The sequence below is a fragment of the Callithrix jacchus genome, chromosome 7 (genome assembly GCF_049354715.1).
Source record: "Callithrix jacchus isolate 240 chromosome 7, calJac240_pri, whole genome shotgun sequence".
Taxonomy (NCBI): Eukaryota; Metazoa; Chordata; class Mammalia; order Primates; family Cebidae; genus Callithrix; species Callithrix jacchus.
Window position 1 is genome coordinate 53,491,996 of NC_133508.1, and position 10,778 is coordinate 53,502,773.

At 54.2% G+C, this 10,778-nt stretch overlaps 1 long non-coding RNA gene across 1 annotated transcript; it reads left to right on the top strand.

Annotated features, from left to right (window-relative positions):
• The first annotated feature begins 359 nt into the window (after window positions 1–359).
• On the top strand, window positions 360–10,421 carry LOC128932585 (uncharacterized). Its single transcript, XR_008482590.2, has 3 exons — window positions 360–503; window positions 7,305–7,541; window positions 9,717–10,421. It is a non-coding gene; the product is annotated as an uncharacterized LOC128932585 (long non-coding RNA).
• Window positions 10,422–10,778: the final 357 nt, after the last annotated feature.

The window sequence follows — 10,778 nt, forward strand, 5'->3', positions numbered from 1 at the left end:
AGCTTCTCTGGGGGATCTCCCTTCCCCTTCCTGGACTCCTGGGTCTCACTCCCCCACCCCACCCCCGCACACCCAGCCTTTGTCCCACTCCTGCCCCAGGACCCCCCCTCCTCCATGGGAAGTGGAGCTTCCTCCTCGGTCCTCCAACACCTTCCTGGTGAGGGTCGGGCTCTGCTGGGAGTGCCAGAGCTGCCCAGCCTGCTGACTCAGCGCCTGAGGATAGGACTTGCTTTAGCAACGGCCCAGGCCTCCGGCAAACAGAGCCACGGCAGCCACACCCCTGCCACAGGAATGCAGCAACATTCCTGGGGGGTGCCGTGGCACGGTGCCTATGACTGGGGGGCAGGTGGAGGGCAGGTAGGCACCTGCCTCTGCTACCTTGCCTCGGGGAGAAGGGAGCCAGGGCCCAGCGTCCTGAAGGCAGGGAGAAGTGGTGAGGCTGTGAAATCTCTACCGGCCGTGTGACTTGAACAAGACCTCTCTGAGCCTCAGTTTCCTCACTGGTAAGGTAGAGGGAGAATAACAGTAGCCTTCTGGTGGGCTTTCAAGGAGGACTGAATGAAATTTTGCCCATCTGGGGCTCAGCATCAGCCTGCCTCAGCGTGGGGATTCTGTGAAGCAGACCCTCACCCCGTAACAGAATCAGGGGGCCTTCTAGCTCTGGGCTCTAGAGTGGGGCTGAAGCCCAGAGAGGCATTTGCACCTCCCCTAGGCCACACAGCAGGTCTAGGCCCCAGGGCCTGAGTGCCCATCATACCCGCACTTCTCTCCGCCCACCCAGAACCTCATTAGCCAGACCTGCACTCCCCTGTCCCCCGAAGAAGTCTACCTCCAGGTCGGTGAGGACCCCCAGATGCTACTCCTCCCCCTAGCCAGGGCCAGACGTGGTGCAGGAGGCTGTACGGTTCTCCTGTGCGGGGCTCCATCTCCCCGATCCCTGGGGCTCCGCCCAAGTGGGGACCCCTGCCAGTCCTCTGCCCCTCGAGACAACTGAGCCTTTACTGGGGTGGGGACCTGCATCCTTCCAGCCCCGGTCCCCAGCGTCCCCGTCAGGCAGTCATTGGAGGAGCTTCCCACAAGAAATCCTCCCTCCCTCCCTCCATGTCGGCCCTGCCAGGTTCTCCTCTCTGCCTTTCTCTTTTTCTCTGTCTCTTCATCTCAGAAAGAAGCCACAGGACAGGGGTTTCCCAAGCATGGAAGAAACTCATCTGATGAAAACAGGCCTTGGCTGGGAGCAGGGCCATCCAGATTTGCACCCTGATTCTGTCTGACTTGCTGTGTGACCTTGGGAGAGTCCCCTCCCATCTCTGGTCTTTCCCATTATCATCTACCCAGCACAGAGTAGGTTCTGGGAAAAGGGGAGTCCCATATGCGTACCCTCAGCACTCCCCCAACCAACCCCAGCACCTCACTGCCTCCTTTAATCCCTGCAGATCTGCCAGCCGTTGATATTCCAGTGGGTGGCTGAGCTGGGTTCTGAATAGGAAGCTGAGAGCTCATGGGCTGGGGGAAGCAAGCAGAGGCTGAGCCTGCCAGCCCTGCCCGAGGGAGGGGGCTGCGGGCCCCTCGCCATTCACCGCTAAGCCTGGATCCGGGCGCCTTTGTGCCAAGAACAAAACCCAGGGGATCAGCCGTTCTCAGGCCTGCCTCTCTCAGCTCCGGAAGGGATGGAAGCCTGGGCCTGAGGGGTGGGCTATGCTCCCTCCATGGGCCCTGGGGTGCTAGGGCTGGCCCCATACCCCAGAAGCTCCCCACTACCACTACCCCTGTCTGTGGAGCTACGGTGGGTGAGCAAACCTGGGTTCAGATCCCACATTTTACCCATCAGAAGGCTTGGACAAGTGTTTTAAGCCCTCGGAGCCTCAGTTTCATGATCTGTAAAGTGGACGTTAGAATCGCACGTGGTGCAGGAGGCTTGAATGAGATGATGCTCCCGGCACGTGGCAGGGCTGGGGGCCCCGTGTGCTCTACAATTGCGGCTTCTCTTAGACCAGCCTCCTTCTTGCCTGGGTATGTGGGGCTTAGGCCTGAACAAATCTTGGGACGGAGAGCAAATACGGGAGGGGGTAGGAGGCGGTGGGATGGGGCTCCGAGCAGGCCTGGCCAGGTGTGCCGGGAGGCAAGGCCTGTGATTCCTATGGGCCTGCTCTCCTGCCCATCCCACCCTCCAGTCCCCACCTCAGGGGCCCTGGGCCCTGGGGCAGCAGGAGCTGGAATGTGTCTCTCCAGAGCAGGAATGGAGGGGCCTCCGCAGCTGGGGTGAGGAGGGGTGGATGCCGGCCCCTGCTGATTAGGCCTCAAATTAAAGCCAAGCTTGAGCCTGTCCCCACTCAGGCAGGCCCTCCTCCTGGCCACAGTTCCCTGCTTGGCCCTCTGCTCCGGGCCTCACGGTGGCTGGTGGCTCCCAGCCTAGAATTGCCCAAAGGCTCCCGTAGTGGGCAGGAACCTCGAGGGACCTGGGAGAGGCTTCAGGGACCCTCCCTGCACAGGGGGTCTCTCCTGTGACCCTCAGACCTGAGCCAGTGTCGGGGGACAAGTCACCATGTCAGAGGCTGCGGAGAGCAAAGCTCAGGCGGTGGTGACTTGAGTTTCCAGGCTGGGTGCCAGGAGGCCCGCGGTCACACTCCGCCTGGGGCCTGGGCTCCGGCCAACCGTCAGCAGCAGAGATTGTTGGGTTGGTTTTATTTTAAACAAAAAAGAGCTTTGAGTGGAAACATGTGTTTCTTTTTTCTCCCCCCTCCCTCTCTCCCTGTCTTTCTCCATCTCATCTAGAATATTTCTCTTTTTTGTACCTCCCTTTCCCTGTTTTTCTCTCTGTCTTCCTCTATTTCTCCCTGCCTCTGTCTCTCTCTCTCTCTCTCATTCTTTCTATCTTTCTCTATTTCTTTTTCTCCAGCTTTCAGGAGTCAGGAGAGGTACCAGACTGCCTCCCTCAGAGTATGGCCCGGGCCCCTGCCATAAAATCCCCAGGCTGGCCATGGCCCTAAGTCGGGGCTCAGCCGCTCCAGGGGAGGGAGGGGGTGTCTAGCAGCGGAGGCTCCAGAACCAGACTGCTCCATCTTTCGCTGTGCTCTGCCTCCAAGCCCCCACTGCCCTTGCATCTGCCCTTCCTGTGTCTGTTTTCTATACTAAGCATCTAGAAAATAATTCTGCAGCTTGAGACAAGTTTTAAAACACTGGTCTGGCCCAAACCACCCATCTACAGCCAGAGACTGTCGCCGAGGCGGGGCCATGGCCTGCTCAACAACGCACAGAGGGTTAGCGGCAAAGCCAGGCCGACCCAGGTCCCCCACTTCCGAGTGAAATTACTGACACCCCCAAACCCACAGACACCACACTTCTCAGGTCCCTGCATCTTTCGAAGGGGTAGTCTGCTTCCTAGGAGGTGGTGTGCCCTCCCCTAAGGTAGTCAGCCAGCACAAGGGTCCCCCTGGAAAATGTCCTGCCTTGGCTGGTCACCCCTCTCCCAGGACAGCCATGCTATTGGGCCCCCACCTTTCAGCCCCTTCTGGCAGGCAGTAGAGAAGAGAGAAGAGACTGGCCACGCATGCACTGGGTCCAGGTCCTAACTTGACTGCTGAGTCCTTGTGTGACTGTGAACATGCCCTTCCCCTTGGCTGGCCTCAGGTCCCCATCTTTGTAACAGAAGCCTTGCCTTTGCCATGGAGCCCCTTTGTGCTCTAACATGTTACGGTGTTCTCCTCTCCTTCCATGGAGAGGAATTCTGGAACAGCGGCAGGGAGTGCCATCTCCTCTCCCAAAGTGAGAAGGACTGTCCTCAGTGTAGCTTCAATAGTCAAGCCTCCTTCACATCAGGCTCCCTGTCCCCTGTGTGCAAGGGTTCCAGATGCCACCACCAAGGGGAGAGGTGCCACCGTGATCTGGTACCCCATTGCCAAAGGTACACTTTCTTTTTTATTTTTGAGATGGAGTTTTTGCTCTTGTTGCCCAGACTGGAGTGCAATAGCTTGATCTCAGCTCACTACAACCTCCCGGGTTCAAGAGATTCTGCTGCCTCAGCCTCCTAAGTAGCTGGGATTACAAGCATGCGCCACCATGCTTGGCTAATTTTTGTATTTTTAGTACAGACGGGGTTTCTCTGTGTTGGTCAGGCTGGTCTCAAACTTCTGACCTCAGGTGATCCACCCACCTTGGCCTTCGAAAGTGCTGGGATTACAGGGGTAAGCCGCCGCACCTGGCCACAGGTGCGCTTTCTCGGATGTCCAGGGTCATGACAGTGTCCATGCAGGGATGGGAGGGGCTGCCTGGGTGGCATCTTCCACCCCCATCTCCCACAGCCCCGGGATTGAAGTCAGGGTAAGTGGGGTGGGAACAGGGGAGCCTGTCTTTCCAGATCTGGGCAAACTCTGTCAGCAGCGCCTGGCTATTCTGACCTCCCCACTGCTTGGCTTCTGAAAGTGGCCCAAAGAGAAGGGCAGGGAGCCACACGGTCACCTCTGCTGCTTGGAAAAGAAAGACATGATCTCAGGAGCCTCTGACCCATGAAGGGGTGAGGCACCCGCCTGACTTCTGCCCTCCCCTGACGCACCTCCCAGGACTGCAAGATGTCACCTTCCCCAGTCCTCGCCAGTCCCTGAAGATTCTCCCACCTCTAGTTTGGATCATAGAAATGACTCCTTTTTTATTATTTTTTTAGACGGAGTCTTGCTCTGTTACCAAGCTGGAGTGCCAGAGTGGGATCTAGGTTCACTGCAACCTCCGCTGCCTGGGGTCAAGTGATTCCTCTGCTTCAGCCTCCCGAGTAGCTGGGACTACAGGATCCTGCCACCACGCCCAGCTAATTTTTTATATTTTAGTAGAGATGGGGTTTCACTGTGTTGGCCAGGCTGGTCTCTATCTTCTGACCTTGTAATCCACCTGCCTCAGCCTCCCAAAGTGCTGGGATTACAGGCATGAGCCACCGTGTCCAGCCTTTTTTTTTTAAGAGGGAATCTTGCTCTGTCACCCAGGCTGGAGTGCAGTGGCACAATCTCAGCTCACTGCAACCTCTGCCTCCTGGGTTCAAGCAATTCTCCTGCCTCAGTCTCCCAAGTAGCTGGGATTACAGGTGCCTGCCACCACGCCTGACTAATTTTTTGTATTTTTAGTAGAGACCAGGTTTCACCATGATAGCCAGGCTGGTTTCAAACTCCTGACCTCAAGTGATCCACCCACGTCAGCCTCCCAAAGCACTAGGATTACAGGTGCAAGCCACTTTTTCCCATTTTATTTTTTTCTCTTTTCCTCTCAGAGAGCAGGTTGTTAAACATTTGCCAGCTCACCCCTGGCTGGAGGCCACAGCTTTCACAGCATCTCAGAAGGGTCTGGAGCTTAGGAAGTTTAAGAGCTCAGCAAGACTCCTCTCTTGTCTCAGGACCTGTGACAGAACTGAGCCTGTCTGACACCAAAGCCAAAGAAATGCCTTCTTTCCCTCACGAGGCCAAGAGTTAGCGTCTCTTTGTGGTGCCTGTAATCCCAGCTACTCGGGAGGCTGAGGCAGGAGAATTGCTTGAACCCAGGAGGCAAAGGTTGCAGTAAGCCAAGATCGAGCCACTGCACTCCAGCCTGGGCAAAAGAGTGAGACTCCGGCTCAAAAAAAGAAAAAAAAAAAAAAAAAAAACGGAAGAAGAGCCCTGGGCTGTGTCACTGGCATACCCCATCATGACAACTTCCGGTCCAGGGCAAGAAGCTGTCCTGACTGTCTTTTTGGGGCAGAGATTAAAGGTACTACAGGTTCAGAGCCCCTGGCTAACATGCCCTGCCCTCTGACCATGTGTGATCAATTCCACAAATATTTGCCAAGCGCCTCACTTAACCTCCCTGAGCCTGTTTCTTCAGCTGCAAAATGGGGCCCTCCAGCCTGACAACTTTCACTTCATCCATCCACCCATTCCTTCAGTTACTGGCTCCCCTGTGCTGGGCGGTGTCTCTGAAGGGTATTGGAATGGGGAGGCCTGCTTTGAGTCTTGGCTCTGTCACTGGCTTCCTCAGTACCATGGGCCTCAGCGTTCCCATCTGGACAATGGCATCCACAAAAGGGTTCCTTCCAACTCAGGGGGTTGTTGCAGGATGTGGGTGGGGGCCTTTGGTCATCAGGGTAACTAGGCTAGCTGGCACACAAAGGGCGAGCAACAGTTCCCGCCCTGGAGACAGAACACGCCCACGTGATTCACACAGCAGCGGTCTCTGTTTCAGCTGCCTTGAATGGGGCTGCTCTAGTCTTGCAAAGTGGTGTGGAATGTTCAGGGAAGACTTCCTGGTGAGGTAATAATAATACAGGAACAGCTAACATTTGACGAGCACTTGCTGTGTGCCAGGGCTTGTGCTAAACACAGGCTTCATCTCATTTAATCCTTGCAATGAACTTGCAGGGTGAGAATGCATATGCTATCCATTTTGAGTTTTTTGTTTTTGTTTTTGAGATGGAGTCTTGTTCTGTCACCCGGGCTGGAATGCAGTGGCGAGATCTTGGCTCACTGCAATCTCTGCCTCGCGGGTTCAAGAGATTCTCCTGCTTCAGCCTCCCGAGAAGCTGGGAATATAGGTGCGTGCCACTACTAATTTTTGTATTTTTAGTAGAGATGAGATTTCACCATGTTGGCCAGGATGGACTCGATCTCTTGACCTTGTGATCTGCCCATCTTGGCCTCCCAAAGTGCTGGGATTACAGGCTCGAGCCACCGTGCCCGGCCATGCTACCCATTTTGTAAAGGAAGAAGCCGAAGCCCAGAGAATGGAAGTGATTTGACCAAGGTTATTCATTTATTTTATTCAGAAAACATTGATGGGAGCTGTGGTTGAGTTGAGAGTTTCCGTTTGGGATGATGAAAAAGTCCTGCGGTTGGACGGTGTCACGGTTGCACGGTGTCACGGTTGCACAACAATGTGAACGCACTTAATGCCGCTGACCTGTGCACTCCCAAACACTTAACACAGTCGATTTTGTGTTACATCTATGTTACCACCATAAAAACACAAATGAAAAAGATTTACTGGGCCCACCATGGTGGCTCACGCCTGTAATCCCAGCACTTTAGGAGGCTGAGGCAAGCGGATCACTTGAGGTCAGGAGTTCGAGACCAGCCTGGCCAACATGGTGAAACTCCATCTCTACTAAAAATACAAAAATAAGTTGGGCATGGTGGTGCACACCTGTAATCCCAGCTGAGGCAGGAGAATCACTTGAGCCCGGGAGGCAGAGGTTGCAGTGAGCTCAGATCATGCCATTTCGCTGCAGCCTGGGTGACAGAATGAAACTCTATCTCAAAAAAAAAAAAATTTACTGATCTCCAGCTCTGTTTTAGGCACTGAGTTGGACGCTGTGGATGTAGCAATGAACAGAGCAAAGATCTCTGCCTCTGAAGCTGACATTGGAGAACAGCAGTCCGGAAGAACCTGCTATGGATGGAATGATGGATGGACAGAAACATTTTACACCTGGGCCAGGCAAGGTGGCTCATGCCTGTAATCCCAGCACTTTGGGAGGCCAGGATAGGTGCATCACCTGAGGTCAAGAGTTCCAGACCAGCCTGGCCAACATGGTAAACCCCGTCTCTACTAAAAATACAAAAATTAGCCAGGCTTTGGTGGCAGTCACCTATAATTCCAGCTACTCAGAAGGCGGAGGCAGGAGAATCACTTGAACCCGGGGGGCGGAGGTTGCAGTGGGCCAAGATCATACCACTTCACTGTAGCCTTGGCAACAAGAGCAAAACTCTGTCTCAAAGAAAAAGAAAAAAAGAAAGTAATATTTTACATCTGCTTTGCGCTGCCCACACTCAGCTACTGAGCACTTGAGATATGTCTGGTGCACCTGAAGAACTGACTTTAATTTTATTCCATTTTAATTAATTTAAATTAATTATTTGTTTATTTGAGACAGGGTCTTGCTCTGTCACTCAAGCTGGAGTGCAGTGGCACAATTACAGCTCACTGCAACCTCTGCCTTCTGGGCTCAAGCCATTCTCCTACCTCAGCCTCCTGAGTAGCTAGGACTACAGGTGTGCGCCACCACACCCAACTACATTTTTTTGTACTTTTTGTAGAGATAGGGTTTTGCCATATTACCCAGTCTGGTCTTGAACTCTTGACCTCAAGAGATCTGCCCACCTTGAATCCCAAAGTGCTGGGATTACAGGCATGAGCCGCCATACCTGGCCTCTAGATTTAAATAGTACCTGCCGAAATGGCCACACAGCTCTAGGAGGTCAGCAGCATGTGAGCAGCAGAGCAGGCCTTGCTCTGTGCTATTCACCCTCTTGAGCGCTAGCTTTCCACAGTTTGGGCCTCTGGCAACTGAATCACCAGGGAAGCCAAAACTTCAGCTCCCTGGGCTCCACTCAGACCGACTGAATCAGAACCTCAGAGGCCAGGGCGTGGGAGTCTGTTCTTTTACCAGATACCCCAGGTGATTCTGATGCACGTGAGGTCAAGTTTGAAACCAACCCCACTGCCCTAGTTGTTCAAGACTCCCAGCCACTGGCTGGGTGCAAAGTCTCACGCCTGTAATCCCAGCTCTTTAGGAGGCAAAGGTGGGCAGATCACTTGAAGTCAGGAGTTCGAGACCAGGCAGGCCTACATGGTGAAACCCTGTCCTACTAAAAATACAAAAATCAGCTGAGTGTGGTGGTGGTCACCTGTAATCCCAGGAGGTGGAGGTTGCAGTGAGCCAAGATCACACCACTGCACTGCAGCCTGGGGAACAGAGTGAGACTCTGTCTCAGAGGGAGAAAAAAAAAGAAAAAACTCCCAGCTGGGAAGAGAGCTTGAATGAGGTCTGACCTCCACTGGGCCTCCTGGGCCCAGAGCAGGCCTCTCTAGGGGAATATGCCCTGCTCAGCACTTCCCCAGACCAGCTAACCCGTCCTTGAAGATAGCTACTTCTGGCTACCAGCCCATGATTCTTCACCAGCCTGCACTGTTCCCTGCAGAACAAAAAGACTTGGAATTTCCATGCTCTATCCAGAGGGGCTGGGATGAGGGGTCCTAAGTTTTTTTATGTTATGTCCCACTAATCCCTGGGGCTCCCCAGTCAGCCAGCTCGAGGCTCTGGCCCTAGCTGTGGGCAATGGGACGGAGAGGCTTGGCCCAGTGCCCCATCCTACAGATCAGCCTGGTCCAGCTAGAGGAGGAAGGAAGCAGAGGCAGCCAGGGCCAGCGGACACAGGGTTGGGGGTGACGCAGGCCTCAGGAATTTGAAAACAAGCACTTCGTGAGGGAAGGAAGAGGCTGCTGTTGGCTGCTGAGCCCAGGCGGGCCCAGTTCCCTCCCTCTCAAGGCAGAGGTGAATCCCAGCACCGCTGACCATGGCCCCTGGCTGGACCCAGTGTCCGGGAAGTTTCCATTCCACTCGTGGGATGGGAAGGTCATGGGAGGTGCAGGGGCACCCAGGTTCTGTCCAGATACTGGAGCATCCTGGCTGGGGTGACATCCTGGTCCCATCCAGGAAGGGACAAAGAGCAGGGAGAGCCATGAGAACCCAGGAGAAGGCTCAGCGGCAACAGGATGCCTCCTCAAGCATTTATTGAGCACCCACGGTATTCCAAGAATTCAGAACATAAGCACTGCCTGGCTGGAGAGAGCCGAGGAAGGAGATGATATTGATGGAAAGGGCCTGTGCTCCTCCTGGAGAACGTGGCACCTAAACTGAGCCCTGTAAGGTAAACTAGGACCGGGGAGGACAGAATCTTACGAATCTCACCTCTTCACACTCCCAGAGCCAGTACTCAGTGAGTGGATGAGCGAGCAAGCAACTGACCGGCAAACATGCAGCATGAATGAATGACGAACTGAATGGCATGAAGTCTGGAGTCTCAAGGCTGAGACTGCAGAGACTGCAAAAGAGGAGTCCATCCTCCTATCCCCTCAGCTCTCAACTCTCTTCATAATCCTGAAGGGTTTTGGTACCTGGAGACTACGGAGCCAGGCTGCCTGTGTTCTAGTCTGAACTCAGTCACTTACCAGCTGTGTGACTTTGGACAAGTTACTTAACCTCTCTGTGCCTCTGGTCCCTTCTCGGTAAAGTGTAGTAATAGGCTGGGTGCGGTGACTCACCTGTAATCCCAGCACTTTGGGAGGCTAAGGCAGGTGGGTCACCTGAGGTCAGGAGTTCGAGACCAGCCTGGCCAACACAGTGCAACCCTGTCTCTACTAAAAATACAAAAAATCAACCAGATGTGGTGGCGTGTGCCTGTAATCCCAGCTACTCTGGAGGCCGAGGCACGAGCATTGCTTCAACCTGGGTGGCAGAGGTTGCAGTGAGCCGAGATCTCACCACTGCACTCCAGCCTGGGCAACAGAGGGAGACTCCTGTCGCAAAAAAAAAAAAAAAAAGGGGAATAATCATAGTGCCTCCTTCACAGGGTTTTTTTGTGAGGACTGAGTGAGTTTTACAAGTAAAGTCCTCAGAACAATGTTGCGCATATAGTGAGAGCTACGCTGGTGTTGGCTGATGTTTTTACTGAGGTTCTGGCTTACGTGTCCACTGAGTCAGTCACTCACTCACTATTCATTCACTGATTTACTCCCGCCTGCCCCCGCCGCTCACACAACCCCTCCCTCTTCACCGTCATCTGTTGAGCAATCCTGGTGTGCCAGGCTCTCTCCTCCCAGCCCTTCCAGCCCCCCTTTGCCAGTCTTGTACAGTGCCCTCCATGCTGCCAATTACCCTAACAATTTCGTAATTCCTCTCAAACCCAAAACAAGTAAGAAGGACCTATCTGGAGCAGGGGCCATGTGCTAAGACCAGAATCCGGGCGTGGGACAAACCCTCTAGGACG